This window comes from Herpailurus yagouaroundi, unplaced genomic scaffold (assembly GCF_014898765.1).
Source record: "Herpailurus yagouaroundi ecotype Mexico unplaced genomic scaffold, PumYag 191, whole genome shotgun sequence".
Classification (NCBI taxonomy): domain Eukaryota; kingdom Metazoa; phylum Chordata; class Mammalia; order Carnivora; family Felidae; genus Herpailurus; species Herpailurus yagouaroundi.
In genome coordinates this window covers 17,703,822-17,725,445 of record NW_024412422.1, presented here as the reverse complement: position 1 = coordinate 17,725,445, position 21,624 = coordinate 17,703,822, and the positions used below count along the sequence as shown (strand labels likewise).

The window sequence follows — 21,624 nt, the reverse complement described above, 5'->3', positions numbered from 1 at the left end:
GGCTCCCAGCGTCTGAGGGCTGGAAGGCTTGGACTTACAGGCAGAGTGGAATCGCCCTCCCACGCGGGATGGGAGCGCAAAGCCGGTGGCCGTCAGCTTCCTGGGGGGCAGGCGTGCGGCCAGCATCACCCACAGCCACCTTAGCCCGATCCGTGACCCCAGGGGGCCTGCCTCAGGTGGGGGAGGTTACGGCCACTGTGGGTCTCCTGCCTCAACCCGCCCTTGCTGCAGAAAGACAGACCCTTGGGATTCGAGGCTCCTGCATCGTGAAGGTAGGTGACGTCGGCGCAGCCTCAGCTCGGCGCCCAGCCCCCGCCCAGCCTCACAGACCGTGTGTCATGCGATTCTCTAGCAACTCAGGGATACGCTTGTCTGTTCTTCAGATGCCCCTCAAGCACCTGCCGCGGGCCGGGCGGGGTTCACGGCCCTGGACGCGGCTTCGCCAGTGTGACTGCTTTTCCGGAGTCCTCGTCGTGAGGGGCGGGGAAGGGGCACGCAGCACACGAGCAAAGCGGTAAACGGACAAGGTCGTTTCAGATCGTGCCACTGGGCCACACGTGAAAGTCCTGGGGCGGATGGCCCTTTGGAGGAAGTGGTGTCCCCAGAGGGTGTGACATTTGAGCCAGCGCTCTGAGCAGAGGCGGGCTGGTTATCACAGGAAAGGGGACCCCAAGGGCTGACGGGCATCGTGTCTAGGGGTAAGGGAGGTGGGGCACAGGGCGGTGCTGGGGCGGGAGACGGGGGCCCTGGGCGGGGCCACCCGGCTGTGATGGGGATCCTTCTGAGTGCAAGGAGAACTCCTGTTGGACCGGAGCCTGGTCTGCAGCTCGTGCAGGGTGGCTCTGAGTGCTGGGTGGAGCCTGGACATGGAGGGGTGAACGCCGGAGGCCAGCCGGGAGAGAGGGGCGCCCCCTGCAGGTGGGGCACGCAAGCACCGCATCTGCAATTTGCTGGTGTCCGGACCAGGGACCAAAATAACTTAAAACTCACCACTCCAGGAAGACAGAACAGCCAGCCGTGAGTCCGGGAGCCACCCGAGGAAAGGACCAGCCGACACCTAAGTGTCACGAGCTGTGACTCCCCGGGGGCCGGATGGGGAGCGAGCCCGCGAAGGAGCAAATTCTCCCAAATTCGCCCACGGTCTGAAATCCAAACATGAGCCATATGGCTGTCTCTGATCTGAGCACCACAGACCTACACACTGCAGATCCGCAGTTTGTCATTAACCAACTGAAAAAATGTCACATCTTTCGAAAACAAAAATGACCTTTGAGGGGATGTTCCGGCTGTTAGGAGGACCGGGCGGCCGTGAAGAACAGGCTCCCCCTCAGGACCCGCCGGGCCGCTGGCGAAGCCGCCAGGCCGGGAGGCGCGGGCAGCTTTTGTGGCTGACTGCAGACGCTGCTAAGCGCAAAGCTGACAAACCCAGCTGATGGGCACGTGTTGTGCTGAGGTGTCTTCCTGACCTAAAAAAGCCCTCAAATTCCGATTATCCTTCCCTCCATCTAGGTGGCCAGATGCCACAAATCCCTGCATTGGAAATTGCTTTCAGTTAAGACGCTTTGGGTCTTAGGTGGATGCCAGTGTATTCCCAGGGAAGAGTGACTTTAATCCGTTATTTTCGACATGGGTCAATAAGATTGGCCGTCATTACTCAGCAAGGTGGCACACAGGGCTGGCACGTTTTCTCTGGGGATTGGGGACAGTGGCGGGAGGGGAATGCCTTAGTTGAGGTCCCCGTTACAAAGGAGCATATAACCTTCCACGAATGATAAAAGGGGCTTGCGAAAACACTAGCGATTTAGAAGAACCCCTAAGTAAAACGAGGACAATTAAATTCAGCAGATTCACTGACACTTGCTCAGAGGCAAAGAAGGTGAATGAGTAGTAGAAAGAAAAGCTGTGCGTCCCGGATTTCTCATACGGGGACAGCTGCGGAAGGTTCCGGCACGGTGCCTTGTAAGGGATCAGCAAGAATGATTCTGCAGAGCTGAGAGCAGAGACCCAGACGGTTATTTGGACACCTGCGCTCCCAGCAGCGTTACTCACAACGCCTGACTACAAGGGGACGGGATTCGTCCAGAAAAGGAAATGAAATGTTGACACTGTGCTGCGATGCGGGTGGACCCTGAGGACATTGTGGGCGGTACAGTAAGGTGCAAGGACTGGGCAGGCAAAAATACTTCCCCGAATGGTCCTATGTTGGTGCCTCTGCTCCGAGGCACCAGGCACCGTGGCTTCTGCTGTGTATGCCCCTCTCTCGGCCTCTGCCTCACTCAACGGATTTTCCCGCCCGGACGGCATCCCTGGCAGTCGGGGCACAGCCTCGTTCTGAGTAGTTCACCCCAGGCTTCGGGTCCTGGTCGCATCTTAAAGCGCAGGAACAGTTTGAGGCAGCCTTTTCTAATTTCTAGCCCGGGGCCGGAGACTGCACGCTCACGGAGCGTTCTGGATCTGTCTGCATCTCGGAGCATGACCTGCGGGCCACTGGCTCTCGTAGGTGTGAGCTGCACCGGCCATGGACTCGAGAATGCGGTCCCCATCTATCGTGCTCAATACGTCATGCTTCCATCCCCCTTGAGGTCACACTGACACTGATCCCAAGAAAACCTGGGCTCGTTTGCTCCTGTAGTAGAAAAATAAAGGAATATGGCGGGGGAAAGGCAGCACCAGAAAGGAGAAGACAGAAGTCCCACAGCAGGCTTTGTGAAGGATTTCCTGTGTGACATCAGGCCAGTCACCTTACCTCTCTGAGCCCGTGTGTCCAGTGAGGAGTCTGCATTCCCTGAGTGTGACCGAAACAACGTTCCCTAGAAAGATTTCCTTCCCTCGCTGCCCCCCGGGCACACGTGCTTTTTCCCCAAATGCAGTCTGTCTCCACCGCCTGCTCCTCACTGACAAAAGTACCGTCACGGGGCCTGGCCTCCGGTGGCGGCCCCCGAGGGTCCCCGAAGAAAGACCACTTCACGTCTCCGCGGCACAGCCGGGTTCCAGGAGGCACGGAAAGGCTAGGTATCTCGTCCAAGGTCACACACGAGGAGATGCCGGGGCTGGGGGCCCATGTAAGCTGATCCAGTGCCAAAGCACGTGTTCTCATCATGCGCACCCTGCTTCCTCCAGGGACAGGAGCGTCTGGTGGCTCACCTCCTCGTTCAGGCTGCACAGTGCTCTTCTGGATCTCTGTCACTCCTCAACCCTCTTCTCTTGTTGGCTTTGCCAGACCGATCCTCGAAACCCTCTTCCAACGCCCGAGATGTAGTGTCGACGTTTACAGGGTGCCTGCGCGTGCCCGGGACTGTGCAAGGGCCTCTGTGCACCCTCACCGATCTGCAGTCCCTCATCCACAATTCCCAAATTACATAAAATATGTCTCTACGACCCAGAAATTTTTTTCGGAGGTTTGCGGCAAAAGTATTTCCCGGTCTAATAATGAGGAACCGTGTAAAGTGTTCGTTTGGCACACTTACTGCAATTACATTTGTGTGCGTTTTGCTGCGTAAATGTGAAAAAAACGTGTCGTGATGGGGTGCTCCCCCAGAAGTGGGTACCACTGGGTGTGTTACTGTATGTGCACGTATATGTGCCTATCTGGCCACACACGTGCTGTGTTGACTCCCTGCCCCCCCCCCCCCCCATACCCTCCGCGTCACAGCCCGCCTCCCCTCTCTGAGGCCATTTATTGCGACAGATGACTTCTCTCCCGCCGGGATCCAAGTTCCGTGTCCCATTTCGCTTCAACAGCCCTCGGTTTCCGGGAAAGCCTCTTACATAACCTCGGGTCTCTTTTTATTTCTGGAGAAGTCAGCTGCGTGTTGCCTTCAGACCAGCAAGGCCCACGGGGCCTCATCAGAGCCGGGCCTAATGAAGGAAGATTTTCCGCAGAGTGCTGATTTATTTTCTTCCCTCCTGAGGTGTGAGCCGTGTGGGTCAGAATAACTTACCCTGCTCTACTGAAGAGAAATTATGTCTCGATGGTTCCCCAAAGGACAATTGAGTCCTCCGTCCGTATGTAAGGGTGGCCGCGGGAATGTTCCGTTCCAAAGCCGTAAAAACAGCACAGGGTGTACCTCATTATCATGCTTACAGCAGACTGACTCCTTCCTTAACTGTAAACTCTCCTGACGTCTCCAACTGGGATCATTGCGGTGCTTAAGGGAACTTTTGGCCTTGCGAAAAACACTTAGCCACGGTCTGCACAGCAAGGGGTGCACTTACAGGTGATCCAGGAAAGCCTCTGTGGCCAGCAAGTGCTAATTCGTCAGGGAGCCCTCCTGTCTTCGTTCCCCCTGTGTCGCTGTCCACCTCCACCTCGACCTCACACCCTTGCTTCCGACGCTCGGGAGCCTAGGGGAGCTCGGTCCTACCCGGCGGCGAGGGGGCAGGAAGGAGATTCACCTGCTTCGTTTGGAGACTATACACGCTGCTGCTGGCTCACCCAACCCCAGCTTCCTTCTCTGTTGGGAACGCAGCTCAGCTAAAGCTCCTGGCGTCCCGGCCGCCGCATAAAGCAAATGCCTGAGATTTGGTCACTGCACTGCACACGGACACGGCATGTGCCGAGGAAGGCCCGGCCCAGAGAAGCCCGACTCTCGTTCCCCATCCACGAGCTGGACGAAGAAGCCTCGAAGGAGGACAGAACCACAAGGTGGAGAGGACCTGGGTCCCAGAGGCACCATGTGGAGGACGCCCTCTGTGCACCTGCCCGGAACACGAACATGACCACTGTTAAATCACTTGACCCGGCCCTGACAAGGCGTCGCCCATATGCACGTCCCAGAAGCCTTCTGCTGGGATCTGGGCATTGCCCGAGATCCCTCGTTGAGATATTCTCCCTCTACCCTGAACCAGCTTACCCGCCTCTTTAGTTATTCAGCAAAGACCATGTAGGCTCAGTCGCCCTCCCCGGCAATACAGAGTCTGGCTGGGCATCGGCTACGCCAGATTCCACTCACATCACCCTACCAGAGGGTGGTCCGTGCAGCTGTTAGTGCCCAGAGAGGAAATTCCACTTATTTCTTCCTAATCCTGCTGTGGCCGAGAGAACGGTTTTATTTCCATACCCCCTAACCCTCCCAGGTGTCCTGGGCTCTTACACTCTTAGGAGTCATTTGAACCCATCTCGGAGGTGGCTCTTGCAAATCAAAACCAGACATCTCACTGGCCATCTCTTGGTCAGACGTCCTCGCTGGACGGGAAGGAGAAGTAAGTCCGGGTGCCGAACCAGCTCTCTCGGGGCTTCGGGATCGTGTCAGTGGAAGACACTCGTTATCTCCATCTCAATCCGGTATGCAGAAGGCTTCTGGTCCCTTCTCCTTCCCCAGCCAGTGGGAACTTTTACACACGTTGGGGCAGAGAAAAGCTGGTCTGCTAACGTGCTTCTGGTGCTTTTGTACCAGCAGCCGTGGGGGATAATAATCAATTATCAGGTTGTCAGTTGAGAATGTACAGTGATACCAGTGGGTGCAGGTGGATGTTTCCCCCAACCACCTTTACCTGCCTGGGTGCAACCGTGTAGGAAACGAAGGTTAGATTCAGCTGGGGGTGGTTTTTCCCTAGGTGAGTCTAACACATGGCAAGACAGCCAGGAGAGTTGGTGGGGGGAAGGGCAGGGGGTAGCAAGAGTCTGCTGATTACCGTAGAACGTGGTGTCTAAACTAGGTGAGGAGAGCGGGCGTGAGCAGCAGAACTGGGGGGACTGTGCTGGAGAGTCTCTATCCCAACATGTCACGGAGCCGGGGGTGAGGTGGGGGAGTGGCGGTGGGGCGGTGAGGGAGGTGGCCGCGGGCTAGCAGGACGAGGGATCGGCTGTCTGCAGAGAGCATCTCAGCCCCTATCAGATAACCATTCGTCTAGTTGGGGTCTTCCTGGCAGTCTTTTGGGCACTCACGTAGGACCTTATGTAGGGGAGGGAATTCGCATGAGTGGTAACGTAGCGTATCATGGAGTTTTATCAGTGTTAACGCCTACATGCCTACCTTATTTATTTATTTTTTTTTTTTTTACCGCTGCGTGGTATTTCACACGCTGTTTTTACCTGTTTACTTAACTATTCCCCTGCGGGTGTACTTTTAGGTTAGTGTCGATTTTGCATTATTAGAGATGATAGCCAATCTCAAAAGGCCCATCACATCTCTCCATTTCTGTCTTATTCTCAAAAACAGAACAAAACCAAAAACCCAACACCTGTACTGATGGAGAAGCGGTCCCAGTTGCCGGAGGCGGGCGGGCGAGGGCGGGAGCATAAAGGGAAGGAACGTCCACGAGGGAATTTCGTGGGCCCTGGCTGTGCCGCTAGGTCCAGAACCCATACGTGTGTTAAAACTCAGGCAACTACAGAGGATAGAAGGAGAATGTTGTCTGTCAATTTTTTTAAAGATGCGGTTAATTTTTAAAAGTTAACCACTTTTGTATGTGTCATCCTGACGGCCGGCGCACTCGCGAAAGTACCCTCTCGAGTGGCCTTTCAGAAAGGGGGTCGCGGTCCCAGAGCATCGCATCCTTAGTTTCCGTCTTTCCCGCCACACTGTCTTACAAAGTGATGACAACCGTGGGCTTTTCTTGAAGGCAACGTGGCCTGAAGGACGCTTCCTGCCATGCAGTCTGCGGAAAACCTCCACAGAGAATTGGAAATCTAGGTATTCGGAATCCTACAGTGACGCCAATCTGTTTTCCTGGTTTCCTGGCTTTTCTGGTTTCCTGCCAACGCGGGAACAGAGTGGGAAAGAACAGTGGAAAGGCATTAGAGCAGGGGTCGAGACCTCGCGTACATCGCTGATAACACAGAGTAGCAATCGTAATTAATAATCGTAACAAATAGCGGAAAACCCTTACATGTTGCTTTCAGGGTGGTAGGCGCCGGACAAGCTGTCTTGCCTGCTGCCGATCATCTGAGCTTCACAGCCAGCCTTCAAATCCCCATCCTACAGAGGAGGACACCGAGCCACAGAGAGATTTGAGCAGTGCCCCTGCTGTCGCAGCTAGCAGGCGGCCGAATTGGGACCGAGCGGGCAGGGCGGAAGCGTGCACCACGCGGAGGCCGCAGCCGGAGTCCGCTCTGTGCGCCTGCTGCCCCTGGGGAGGGCATATTCCGCATCCTCCTGAAAGGGGTCAGAAAGGGGGTTTCCTTACGAAACGTCTCAGTTAAGTATTGATTCAGTTAGATCACGTCACAACCTCTGGATAGGAACTGGATAAAAATACGGGGCTGGAAGACGCTGACAGCGACCTCGTGGCGTCTCGGTGATTCTCGGAGACCCGGCTGGCGGAGCCCACGCAACGCTGGCCCTCGGTTCTTCTGACTGCGAACCCACTGCGCGTGTCACTGCATAACAGACGTCAGCAGACCCCCGTGACATAAAAATGAAATGATGGACCTTTTGTTTTCGTTTATTGTTGTCGTTTATTAATTGTGATATAGGAAACAGTTTATGATGACACTTTTTTTTTTTTAATTTTTTTTTTCAACGTTTATTTATTTTTTGGGACAGAGAGAGACAGAGTATGAACGGGGGAGGGGCGGAGAGAGAGGGAGACACAGAATCGGAAACAGGCTCCAGGCTCCTAGCCATCAGCCCAGAGCCTGACGCGGGGCTCGAACCCACGGACCGTGAGATCGTGACCTGGCTGAAGTCGGACGCTTAACCGACTGCGCCACCCAGGCGCCCCTATGATGACACTTTAATGGCTGGCTAACGGTTATAATTGTTGCCCGTGGACTGGGTGCCGCTTGCGGCCAGGCTCGCTCAGGGGTCTGTGCTCGCCTCCCAGCCAGCCGGGGCCGGCCTGCCACCTCCTTGGTGTGGACTCCCCTCCGAAGCCTCGGCCGGTTACTTTAATGAGAGCTGAAGTGTGGGGAGAGCAATTAGGCTTTCAGAAGGGCGATTAAGGGAAGTGGCTCATTGACACCTGATAAATTCCAACTGTTCAGGCCCAGTTTTAATCTTTGCTCCTATTCCCAGGGAAACAGTCATCTAAGGAAGCTGAAATTAGAGGCACCATCGGGAGTTAATTCTATAGACCGCAAACCTTGCAAATGCTGGAAAAGTGAACAGGCTTAGCAAGAATGGAGGCTGGGTGCTGCATCAATGGCCCAAGCAGAGAGGGTTTTCCTGCCTTCCTCCAGGATGTGCAGATTCGTGTTAACAGGACAGAACAGTGGGGCGCCTGGGTGGCTCAGGTGATTGAGCGTCCGACCCTTGATCTCGGCTCGGGTCACAATCTCAGGGTTCGTGGGTGGACGCGAGCCCCGTGTCAGGCTCTGAGCTGGCAGAACAGAGCCCGCTTGGGGTTCTCTGTCTCTCGCTCTCTCTCTGCCTCTCCCCGATTCTCTCTGAAAATACATTTTAAAACTTTTAAATAAAATAAATTTAAAAATAGAACAGTTCCTAGAACAAAGGTGAGCAATATTTGTGCAAACTCACTATGATCACTCAAATCCCAGAAAATCTTGGTGAGAACCTACTCAGAGCAAGACATCGCAAATGTGCTGGAGGGCTTACTAAACGTCCACTGAGTGGAGGGACAGCTGACCACGAAGGTTGATGGCCTGCTTCTCAGAATGAGACACTCACAGGCACACCCAGCACAAATGGGTTTGCAGAAGCCAGCAGTGTGGGTGAATCAGATACGATCCAGGCATCTCTCCCCAACTCTTGATTTAGCTGATGTGGTAACTAGAATGTGAACCCTCCCCACCCCCCCCAAAGAAAAGATCCACATCCTAATCCCTGGAACTCGTGGATGGATATGTTGCCTTTCTTGACCAAGGACACTTTGCAGATGGGATGAAGGTCGGGGGCTGGAGGCAAGGAGGTTGCCCGGACCAGCCAGGTGGACCCTGTGCTCACGGCTTCTTACAGGAGGGACACCGAGGGCCGGGGGAGGGGGAGGGATGGCTGTCCACTCCCCTGTGCCTCAGTCTCCTTATCTGCACAATGGGCGACAGTTGCAGCCCGTGCCTCACAGCAAGAATGCAAGGACCACGTGAATTAACGCAGGAAATGTGCTTCTAGCTTCCAGCGATAAAAACAAAGGTTATTATGTATGAAAACAGCCTGATTCCTGGGGAACTTGAAACGCTCTTTTTTTTTTTTTTCTAACTGAAGTGTAGTTGCCACAATGTTGCATTACTTTCAGGTGTAGGACACAGTGAGGCGACACATCTATACATCATGCTGTGCTCACAAGTCTAGCAGCTACGTGTCACCATGCAACACTAATCGCCACCGACGACCTCCATCTGCGTGCGGTACCTCTGGTCCCCAGGACTTCAAATCCATTTTTAAAATACACAGTAGGGGCGCCTGGGTGGCTCAGTCGGTTGGGCGTCCGACTTCAGCTCAGGTCACGATCTCGCGGTCCATGAGTTCCAGCCCCGCATCGGGCTCTGGGCTGATGGCTCGGAGCCTGGAGCCTGCTTCCGATTCTGTGTCTCCCCCTCTCTCTGCCCCTCCCCCGTTCATGCTCTGTCTCTCTCTGTCTCAAAAATAAATACAACGTTAAAAAAATTTTTTTTAATAAAAAATAAAAATAAAAAAAATACACAGTAACTAACAGAGTATTAATGTAACATATTGCCATTTCAAACTCAGTCCAAAGACAGGAGGAGACTCGACCGTAGCTTCCGCGAGCCCGCCGGGCAGTGTTTCTCTGTACGAGCCTTACAACTAAGTGAGCGTGTGTGCGCACGTATGGGCCTGTTTGCACACATAAATTTTGCCGGATCGCTTGCGTTAAAGTTACTGCTTCCCATTTAATTTCCTCAGGGCCCTGGCAATAACTCGGATCTCTCTGTGGTGTGAGTAGCCTCCGAAAATGGTTCCGACACGGCTGAATGGCTGCTTAAGTATTGGTTAGACCAAGCTTAAGCGATAGATGACCTTTATCCAGAAAGGCGGGAGAGACGCGTCATGTGAAGGGACACCTATCCCGTTGGTCCCCAGCTCCCTAAAGCCTTGATCCAGAGCACCCCTGAAAGTGCCCCTTCGCTTCCGTCTTACCGATGCCCATCCTTGCTTCCCTGTAGAGAAACACGTGCGTGTGCTCACACCCTGAAAGCTCACACTCCACAACCCCCCCCCCATCTCCCCTCCAGTCCCCTCCTCGGGCAGGCTCGCCCACAGTGCGGTCTGCCGTGCCGTGCAGAAGGATGGGCTGGAAATTGCCGGATACTGTAAAGGTGGATAGGGTGCACGTGTGCTGATTTGGAACATTTATTTCTTCTTTTCTTTTCCTGAGCAATAGTTATTTTATTGTGCTTATGTTAGTGTGTGTGTGTGTGTGTGTGTGTCTGTCTGTCTTGAAAAAGATGAGCGGCGCCTGGGTGGCTCAGTCGGTTCAGCATCCGACTCTTGATTGGCTCAGGTCATGATCTCACGGTTCGTGGGTTCGAGCCCTGTGTCGGGCTCTGTGCTGACAGTGCAGACAGAGCCTGCTGGGAACTCTCTCTCCTTTCTCTCTCCCACTCCCCATTCTTGCTCTCTCTCTCTCTCTCTCTCCCTCTCAAAATAAATAAATAAGCTTAAAAAAAAAAGATGACAAGTTACTCCTGCCCTCACGCTTAGCGTTCATGGCCGCGTGATGTAATGGGAGTCGGGCCTTCAAAGTGTCACCGGCGTGTTCTACACGGTAGGGGTGGGGCCGTGGGTGGGGGAGCTTGGCGGGGGAGGGGTGCCTGGCCACTGGGGGAGGTCACAGAGGCTCAGGGACAGGGGGGGCTGGAATCAATGCCAGGTCTCTGTCCCCAGGCTGTCGCAAACCTGGCGGTGGCCGCTGAGCCTGACCTGGGACCTCACAGGTGGGGACAGAGCAGGTGCACACAGAGGCTCACCACACCGAATTAACAGGAAGGGTGACAGGTCTTGGCTGCTGTGCCTACCTGTGTGGCCACTCCCGCCCCCCCCAGGGGCCGCCGAGGGAGAGCTGGGTGCTCCCACAGGGACCCCATGACCCCCAGAGGCCGGCAAGCTTCTTCCGGGCTGAGGGAGGCAGGGGGCCCGGGGTCCAGCTTCAGCTCTGCCCCATCTGGCCTGCTCCTCACCCAAGGAATCAACCAGACCACGCTCCTCACGTTTCTGGGCATAAAGCCCCCAGAGAGCCTGCTGAATAGTCTCTGGGCCCCACCCAGAGGCTCCGATTCAGCAGAACCGGGCAGAGGCCCAAGCAAAGCGGGGCTCGGGAGTAGGACCGCCCTGGGTCCCACAAGCCCCCCTCACCCAGCTGTGGGACCTTGGACAGACCCTTCCCCTCTCTGGGTCCTAATTGCACCTCGGAGATGGGACTGCTGGGCCTTTGAGGTGGGACGCAGGGAGGCCGCGCTCAGGCCCCTGGAAACTCAGCTGCCCTGGGGCGTCGTCAGCGTCCAGCCCGCACGACCCCGTGGCCCGGCTGCAGGCTCCGTGGACGCCCTTCATGATTCCAGGCCGGCGAGGCGGCCGGTGCTTGGCGCACAGGGAACCCATGAGGGTCTGCGATTCCTGCTTTTCCCCGTGGGCACCGCTGTGGCGAAATCTCTCCAAAATAAGCCCGGAGAATGTCACAGCCGCGAGAGCCACGGCGCAGGTGACGGACGCGCGCCTGGAGCCCGTCCTCCTGGGTCACCGTGACCTCGTAGCAGAGCTCCCGCCGGTCGCGCCGTTCCTCTGGTACTTCCCGAAAACCTGGGGGCCGCCGCGGGCGTCTCGGCAGGAGGCCCCAGCCCTGACCCACTCACCCCAGCCTGCACTCCTTCCCACACGCCACAGAGGGTCCCCCCCCCCTCCCCCGGCCCCCCGGGCCCCAGGCACACACCGGACCCGTCAGGAGAAGCGGGAGCCGGTCACTGTCAGTTTGGAACATTTCTGGGAAGACGGTCCTCGTTCTCTGATCTTGCAAAGCTGCTAAAGAAGCAGTTTTCTCATAGTACGTGAAAAGCAGCCTGCTTCCCTACTGTGCAGCGTCAGGACTAATAACGGGCTAATTAATTAACCCCGCGCTCCGGCCCAGACAGACCCTCCGCCTCCGACCCCCCTTACGGGTAGGGTGCAGCCGCGGGGGACAAAGGCAAGAGCCACATAAACACAGCGGGCTCCAGAGGCGGAGGGGCGGCAGCCCGGGACTGACCCGGCGACCCCCCAGCCTCATCGGAGACCCGGGCTCCCGCCTCAAGGCCTCAAGACGAACCCTGCAGCTCCGACTCTCGCGTAATCATTCCAAGGAACGAGAAGGAGAAAGTGAGCCTCTGGGGCTGCTCCCTGAGAGAGATCTTTCTGGAAAGGTCTCCCGGTGCTGCCTCTTTTGTCAGATTGACCAGGACTTCGTTATGCGGTCAAGGGAAGCCAGGACGCGTGGACGGTCACCTGGGGAAGGTGTCACCCCTAGCAGAGCCAAGGTCCTGTGGTCGTCTTGGGGGGGGGGGGCATCAGCTGCACCACCCACGCCCACCACGCCCGCTCTCCCACCTCCCGGCGCTGCACCCACCCGGCTGCCCAGCCAGAAGCAGGGGGCGCCCCTGACTCCTCCCTTCCCTGCGCCCCCCACATCGAGGGGACAGCACACTCCAACAGCTCCACCTCCAGAACGGACCCCGAGCTGTCCCTTTTGCTCTGCTCCTCTCCTCCGTCCTCCGCAAGCCTCCACTGTGGTCTCCTCCAGCACCACTCTGCTCCCTGCCATCCACCTCTGCTCAGGAGCAAAGTCCGACCGGGCCACCCCCTCCCTGCTCAAAACTCTCTGGTTTGGCATTGAAACCCTGGGGCCGTCAAGGGCCTCCGCAACCGGCATCCCCGAGACCTAAGCGCGCGGCCCACCTCTCTCCAGGCCTCTCCCGAGCTCCACCCGTGGCCGCCGCCTCTCCTGTTCCCCCAGCTCTGGGGCCCCCTCCCGTCCCAGGGCACCGGCATCTGCTCTTCTGGCTTGGGGTGCCTTCCGTTCCGGCCTCTCGTGCACCCACATCAGTGTAAGGTCCCCCTGCCCTGATGCCAGATCTCGCCCAGCTCACCCAGACCCCGGCCACCCTCCAGCCCTGTCTTGTCTCCCGCCACACTCATCACAACCTGGGAATACCTTTTGAAAAATTGATTTGTGTCCTGGTATGCGGTTGGACTCCGCCCACCAGAAGATCGCCAGCCATGCGGGCAGCGAGCAGAGCTGGCCTTTCCTGGCTCACGGCCGTGGTCCCCAGGGCCACAACAGGGCCTGACCCAGAGTAAGTGCTCGGAAACGACTTGTGGGGATGACGGATGAGTGGATGAATGCGCAAAGGCCGTTTGAGGCACACTGGATGGGATCGGAACGGACAGCGGATGAAGTGTGGGGCAGGCCTGGGGGTAATCAGCCAGTGTCCCCTTTGGAAGAACAAAGCTGCGGGCAGAGTGCTCGCAAGTCAGTGAACAGCAAACCGGTAAATAATGCATCTCGAGAGCACGCTCTGAGAATTCTTCCCCGACCACGAAGCGGGGGCACCTAGATACAGCGTGGACTTTCTAGCATCTGGCTTCCGCCCAACCCAGAAGCACAGAAGAAAGGGGGCTCCTTCCCAGAATGACGAGATTGCACTGGACAACTTAATGGAAAATTCTCGGTTCCCGCTGAGGCATTAAATCGTTGGCTTCCACACGGAAGCCTCGTCGCCTGGGACAAGCCCTTGACAAACTGTTTCTTTATTTTTTCATGGAAATGTTATGGGTGAAGAAGATTAGCCAGAAAGTTCTTCGCCCAACTACAGCATCGTCTGTGAGCCTGACTGGTCAGCAGCCACGGCCGGAAGGACGAGAGAGTCCGCAGACGGATGGTGCTTTGCGCGTGCGATTATAGTGAGTTATTAATTATGTGTTTGGTCTCAGCTTGAGTTACAAGTTGCTCATAGAGAAAGAGGGCTGTCTTCCTCTGCCCACATGGCTCATCACTGCCTTCCACCTGGAAGAATAGAGCCTCCTGCCCGGAGATTCTCGAGGTCTCATGACTGAGGTTATTACATAACGAAAGTTAAGCTCGGAGAGCTCCGATCTGGGTAGTTGGGTGCTCCAGGGATAAGGGCCGTTAGGGCTTTAGGTCACCCTGGGCACCCGTGAATGGAAGCCGGCATCCCCAGTGTGTGCCATTAAGCCACTGACTTAAGCCACATTAAGCCACTGTGACTGGACAGTCGCAGCACAGCTCAGGGTCGTGTCAGCCGGGTTAAGAAGTACCTCGGCCGTATTTGCCTGGAGAGTGACTCCAGATCTCCCCCTTAAAGCCCTCGCAGGTGGAAGGCAGGTGCTGGTCTGGGTGGGTGGTGAACTCCCACGGCGCTGTATTTGGTGCGTGCCCTATTGCTACCATTTCTTTTCTTTTTTTTTTTTTTTTCAACGTTTATTTATTTTTGGGACAGAGAGAGACAGAGCATGAACGGGGGAGGGGCAGAGAGAGAGGGAGACACAGAATCGGAAACAGGCTCCAGGCTCTGAGCCATCAGCCCAGAGCCCGACGCGGGGCTCGAACTCACGGACCGCGAGATCGTGACCTGGCTGAAGTCGGACGCTTAACCCACTGCGCCACCCAGGCGCCCCGACCATTTCTTTAACTACTTCCCAAGAAGATCAAAATACAGCCTTAAACCAGAAGCCTGTGAGATATGAAAACAAAGCATGATTTTAGCTTTTGATGAAGATTTCAAGCCTTTTTTTTTTTTGGAAGAGATAGCTCCCATGAGACCCCCAGAAATGAGAGGGAAGGAAGCCCTTCGTTTCATGGCACGGCCTCAGCCGGTTTGTTCCAGAAATAACACATAGGCACGGCATGTCAGTGTTTGGACCTAGTGGGAACTCGGGAAACAGTCAGCGAGACTTGGGGGGGTACTCAGGGCTCTGTGATTAATTTCCCTGCTTAGTTTCCTTCACTTAAAAAAGGAAAAACGTAGTTTTAACCTGCAACAATGCATTACATGCTCGTTTTGCGAAAGCAGAAAGCCACAGGAAGAACGCCTAGGAAAATAAATCCCATCCGTCACCTCACCACCCCAACCATGGATGCGTGTGCATCATTGTAAGTCCCGCTTTATGCATATCTATGCATAAGTGTTGATAAAACTGTCACCATACTCCACATACTATGGTGACTACGTCTCCCTGTTCAGTCATGTCATTGACAATATAATTTCTAAAGGCAGCACACGATTCCGTGTTATATAACCAGATAATAATTAATTGGTTATTTCTGGATGTTTGCATTGTTTAAAATTGGGTATCGTAATGAATGCCGTGAGGGATTTACCTTGTACACAGATCTTTTTTTTTTAATGTTTGTTTATTTTGAGAAAGGAGAGAGAGAGTGGGGGAGGGGCAGGGAGAGAGGGAGCCAGAGGATCCCAAGCAGACTCCACTCTCAGCTCAGAGCCCGATGCGAAGCCTGAACTCACAAACCGTGAGATCACGACCCGAGCCGAAACCAAGACACTTGACCGACTGAGCCGCCCGAGGGCCCCAGAATTTTTTTTTTTTTTAAAAGAAGGGTTTCTGTGGCCATGGAAAGAGACCCTCTAGATAATCCTTCAAGAACATCTCAGCTGCCGTCTTCCTACCATCCTCATGCTTGCAAGATGGCTGCTGGAGTTCCAGCCATTGCGCCTCAGTTCTGAGCAAAAAGGGGAAGAGTTTAAGGGCAGAGGTCATCATAATGGGCGGAGGTGTGTCTCATAATGTCACACCTGGAAAATCCTGCTTACAACTTGGACTCACGGTGTGTGTTTTTAACGGGCGCGTTGCCTCCTTGAGCAAAAGCAGGGCTTGGTGCTAAGCGAGAAGGAGAGAGCGGATATGGGCCTGCATTTAGCATTCTCTGGCCCCCACCGTGAATCCACTTGCCGGAAGTCTCATAGCCAGTGGGACGGTCCCTACCCAGCAGCTCCAACATGGGTTGAGAAAGGCATGACCCGGTGCTCCCTCAAGGGCCTGGACCAGACCCCAGATTTGGTGAATGGTGTAACTCACCCACCGCTAAGCTTGACTCGGGCGCGAGCTTTTAGACTCAACCTGCCGGTGCCTGGTTCCGATGACACTGTCGTCTCTGAACAGCCCGGAGTGTCCCCTTTCTGGAGTAACTGTAGCCTCTTTTCATTGCGTGCAACCGAAAATAACAAGAGATGACAGAAGAATCTATTTGAAAGACAAGGGGGTCCCTTGGAACTGAAGGGCTGGAACTATAGCACGGACGACCAGAATCTGGGAACTGAACACGTTAAAAAAACCCTCTGTCCCTGTCTCTGTCCCTGTCCCCGTCTCTGTCTCTGTCCCCGTCTCTGGCTCTGTCCCCGTCTCTGGCTCTGTCCCCGTCTCTGCCCCCGCCTCTGGCTCCGTTTCACATTCTGCTCTGTTCTGAATATTTGTTGCATTTTTCCTTCTTTATCCCAGCTCAGAATTCTCAGAGAAAGATTCCAAATGCCTGTCTTAGATCAAATGTTCATCTCTGGACCAACGAACGGATTATCGCCAGAGAAAGAGATTGTACGTTACGTATATTATTGGTAATAATGTGTAAGTTACTGATTAGGACTCAGACACGTAGAAATCTGCAAAATCAGATATTAACCAAATGATTCTTGTCATAATCGCAACGCAGTTGATTTAGAGAAGCCAACCACGACGTTTATGGCTTTACCTGATCTTATTTTACCGTTTTTAAAAATGTCCCAGACAGCACCGGTCCTAGCGAATCCGACCTCATTTCCTCCCTGGGTGGGGCCAGCAGGGCAAGGCCATTGTCTTTCCCACAGAATTTTCTCTGAGTGCGAGTTCGGGGAGATTCTGCGTTTGCGGAGGGAGATGAGTTTTACGTTCTCTCAAGCAAGAAGAATTTGTCCCGGGTGTGGAAAGTCGTTCGTCGTGGCCGCAGGCGTCTCAGGTCACACATTCAGGTGCAGAGTTATCTTTCTGGAACCGTCCCAGGTCGGGGTCCCCAGGAGGCAGACCCCAACACAGAGACCGTCTTGGGAGAGAAGGACAGGAAGTGAGTGGAGACGCAGATGTGCAATGCTGTCCCGAGGACAGCCTCAGCCCCGCGTTCTGGAAGCCGTCTGGGGTGGGCGAGGGGGCCAGGCCTCTAGAACCCACGTCAGATCATCTCAGCGTCTGGGCCCCCCAGGAAGGAAGCTCTCTGGGGCTCAGGCCGTCACCCGAGAAGGCGGTGGGGGGGGGTCTGTCTGCAGCTTTCAAGGAACGGGGGGCCAGGCCTCCCTCTGGAGGGGAGAGGGGAGGAGGCCACGCAGCCTCTGCCACCAGTCACACCCCTTGGCTGCCGCGTTCATCTGCCTACTTCCGGGCCGACGTGTCCCTCCCACGTCCCCTCCGCCCCCTCGTGCCTCTGTTTCCTCCTGTGTACCGTGGGAATCACAACAAAACTTGGGATTTTTGTGGGGTTAAAATCAATAGGAGACCCTCAGGATCACATCTGGTGCAGAGTGAGCTCTCTCCAGCCTTTGGTATTATTCTTATTACTTTGGATGTTGGGTTTCAACTCAACCGTTTCGGGGTCCCCCTCCCCCTTCCTTTTTCCCCTGGTCCCTGACAGTGAGGTAACTAGGTTTCTCACTTTGGTCAATCTGAGGTTTTAACATCGGCCCTACGTCCAGATGTGGACACTCTCTTCCGGCCTGACCCGCGACAGCCTCGTGCCGGACAACTAGGGACAGTCCCCAGGCCCTAGAGCCCATGAAAGCCACTCAACACGGGCCAGCCCTAATCGTGCTCCCCCTGACGAGCCCATTCGTCCCTGTGGAGGCCTCCATAAAGGCTGCTGCCCACATCTGCTCCCTTCCTGCTGCTTCCTGAGGGCCCTGGTGCTCCCTGTGGCCCTGTTGGGGACTGGGAGTTAAAATATTTTTTTTTGAAGTATATTTATTTATTTTGAGAGGGAGCACACGAGCAGGGGAGGGGCAGAGAGAGAGGGAGGCATAGAGAATCCCAAGCAGGCTCTGTGCCGTCAGCCCCGACGCGGGGCTCGATCTCACAACTGTGAGGTCGTGACCTGAACCGAAACCAAGAGTCAGACGCCCCTAAAAATCCGTCTTTTATTTTATTTATTTATTTTTTAATTTTTTTTTCAACGTTTATTTATTTTTGGGACAGAGAGAGACAGAGCATGAATGGGCGAGGGGCAGAGAGAGAGGGAGACACAGAATTGGAAACAGGCTCCAGGCTCTGAGCCGTCAGCCCAGAGCCCGACACGGGGCTCGAACTCCCGGACCGCGAGATCGTGACCTGGCTGAAGTCGGACGCTTAACCGACTGCGCCACCCAGGCGCCCCAAAATCCGTCTTTTAAATGTTGGTTTTACCCTACCTCAAATGCTCTAATGTGCGTATTTTAGAACAGCTGCTATAAACGGTCATGTCTTTCTGCTCCGACGTCACCGGGGGCCAGGCTGCGGCTCTGGGGCCCGCACCTTGCCTGGGCTCCACGAGGGGAGGGTCCCCGCACTTAGTGCATGCCCCAGGCGGGGTGGGAGAGGGAGGCAGGGCTCCGGCACCCAGGCTTCAAGCTCAGCTCCCGGCTTTCTACCCCCCACCCCACCCCACCCCGCCCACTCACCTGACCCCCCACCCATTTCTTTCTAATCGGATCATGAAGGCAGCTATCGGCTCCTTCAGGGGCTTGCTTCTGACACTTGCCTGGGCCTTGCGTTTTGGACATGAAAACCTTCCTCTCTCAAACACTCCTGCTCTGCGATTCGAACAGCTTCGTTTTCCAAGACTTGTTTTCTCCGTCAGGAAATTCAAAAGCCCCCTCAGAAACCGAAGGCCAAGGATGTGACTGTTTCTTCTCGAGTCTGGCATGGATGTGAGCCCATCTCCGTCCCCAAACGTAATAAACTCAGAACGGTCTTATCTGCACGAAGAATTACGCACGTGTGTGTGCATGCACAGATATACACACGTATCCATTAATACGCGGGTATGTTATTCTTCCATCAAAAAAAAAAAATAGAAAAAAATTAGCGTGAAGGCAGAATGTCAGCTTATGAGGCTCTTCAAAGAATAGTTGTTCCCAAACTACTTAAGAAACACTCTAGAAACAATCAAGTCTTATTGTATTTAAGTCCTATGGATCAGAACTCCATTTCCGTATCACAAAAAAAAAAAAAAAAAAAAACAAACAAAAAAAACCACTTCTTGTAACTAGGTACCTCGTTCAAAATATACGTGCTGATGTTAAAGCTGAGGGGAGGAAACCCCCTTGTAGGTTCTGTACCCGGGGGCCTGCAAACCAAGTCCCATGAACTGGAGAAAAAAGTTTATTCCTTGTGCATGTGGGGAAGGGAGGCTCACAGAAATGAACCGAATCCCCCCAAAGTGGTGGCCAGACCCGCAGACTTGGACGAAACCCACTTTAACAAGGGGCAATACATTTGTGGAGAAGGGTTTTGAGCTCGTAGGGCAGCAAAGTGTGGGAAGGAAGGTAAATACAGAGGGCAACTCACGGGAGATAAGGGTGGTTTAGTTAAGTTCCTTCAAGTGCGCCAACTTGGTGCTGCCTTTGACCTGGGCTGAACCCTTGTCGGACCGCCATGCAAATGAGATTCCTCGGTGTCCAGCTGATGATGGCTGCATGGGATACGGAGACGGTCCCGCGTCCCATCAGAGAGTGACAGGGAGAGACAGGCAGGGGGAGGAGGAGAGAGACCCAGAACGAGGTCCCGGGGCTGTCGTGAGCACAGACTTACTGCGGAGAAGAGACCACTGAATGGGAAGTAAGCCCCGCTGAGCAAAGAGACATTTCATCGGAAAGGACGCCTGAGGGTCCTCACGATAGGGAGGACTCTGCCCGTGAGAGCAGCGGGCGTCTCGTGGGTTTGGGCACATGGGCTTCTCTCTTATGGGAGGAGGCCCCCAAGGCTGCGAAGGATGGGGCTCGGAAGTGGCTCCGGGGAGACCCAGGGAGGGAAAGAGCCTGAACACAGGTTGACAAGCGGGCGTGTCGTTCGCCTGGTCGGCGGGGAAAAGCCACTGGGCTGACCCCTGGTGAGACCAGCTGGGCCTTGGCAGGATCTGTGCCTGGCAGGTGGGGCGTCCGTGAGTCCAGACGAGTCGTGTGGGGACAGGGTCCTGTGCGGTAAGTGTTTTCCAGAAGGTGCAAGTCGGGGGGGGGCACCTCCCAACCTGCGCTGTGTTCCAGGAGCTCGGGGGACGGTCACCGTTGCCGGCACGTGGGCATTCACGTTCACCCTCAGTGACACAAACGGGGTCACAAGACTGTTGACATCACAAACGCAGGTCCTTTGCAGTCACAGGTGTTTCTGTGCCCGCCAAGCCTCTAAACGCGTCTAGAGATCCGGGAACACGGGCCAGAGGCACAAAGAGGGGAGGAAGCCTTCGAGGATGGAAGTCAGCAGCTCTTGAGACCCCGTAAGCCGTTTTTCTGGGCGTTTCTGAACTGCGAGAACCAGGCACGGAAAACCCATGTCAGAAAGCTCACTGCGTAGAACGCCCGGGCCCCGTGGCCTCCGGCTTCTGGCAGACGTCTGCTTGCTGGCCTTTCTGATCTGGGAAAATGCTGAGCGTATTTCTACATTAGAAGCTAAGGAAGAAAATCCGTTTTAAGCGGAGCACGAGCCTTCTGAGGGCGGAGGCTTTGGGACGTGCGCAGTGAGCTCAGGGCCGCTGCTGAGAAAGGCTTCACGGTGTTCATTCTCCTTCCCAGGAACAAAGCCTTTGTGATTTAGCTGAATTGTGTACATTTTTGGAAAGACGTTTCTCCCAGCCTGGATTTTTAAGGCCTATTTACGAGTCTGATAGAAGTGGATTGTAAGATAATGTCTTCCGAATAGATCGTGGCCACAAAGATGAAGTTGTTCCTTTTATCTAACGCCCCCCGGGCCCCCGCCCCCCTGCACCTTATTGTAATTGTTTCTACCAGAAGCCGCCTCGGAGTCTGAGATTCTCCGAGAAACTGCTCGGCCGCCGTTTCCATTCTGACAGACGGTTGGGGCCTCACTGGTCTGCAGGGTGCGTCCTCTCTGACTCTGACCCCAAGTCCAGCCTGTGGCTTGACCCCACGACATCCCCACATCCGCGCTGGGGCCCCAGCACGGGGCCTGGCTCGCTGTTCCCGTAAATACTTCTCTACACGGCCAACACGAAAACGGAGGGGCCCCGGGGTGGCACGTCGGTTGAGTGTCCAACTCCCGATTTTGGCTCAAGTCACCATCTCAACGATGTGAGTCGGAGCCCCAGAGTTGGGCTCTGTGCTCACAGTGCAGAACCTGCTTGGGATTCGCTCTCTCCCCGCTCTCTCTCTGCCCCTCCCCTGCTCATACTCTCTCTCTCAAAATAAATAAACAAAAGAAACAGGATGAAATCACCCCCAGCGGGAAATGGGGAGGCTTCCCCGCTTCCTGCGAGGGATTCAGTTCTCCATCTAAGATCTGGAACCCTCTGATGACCAGACATGCAGAGGTCGGCTTTCCCTAACCTCACACGGTGGGTTCTACAACCTGCCTGGACCAGGACTGAACGCACAGGGCGCTGCACCCCGGGCTGTTCGTGCTGGTAACATGACCACACAAGACTTTTCCTCTAAATGCTGCTTGTAGAGCCTAAACCCTAGGCAAGAAGGTCGTTCGCTGTATCTTCTTTTTTTTTTTTTTTTAATTTTTTTTTTCAACTTTTATTTATTTT

General features: G+C 55.0%; 1 long non-coding RNA gene across 1 annotated transcript; it reads left to right on the top strand.

The window, feature by feature from the left end:
- The first annotated feature begins 1,045 nt into the window (after window positions 1-1,045).
- LOC121010440 (uncharacterized) lies at window positions 1,046-7,377 on the top strand. The gene is made up of 2 exons (XR_005781164.1): window positions 1,046-5,284; window positions 6,845-7,377. It is a non-coding gene; the product is annotated as an uncharacterized LOC121010440 (long non-coding RNA).
- The last annotated feature ends 14,247 nt before the right edge of the window (window positions 7,378-21,624 follow it).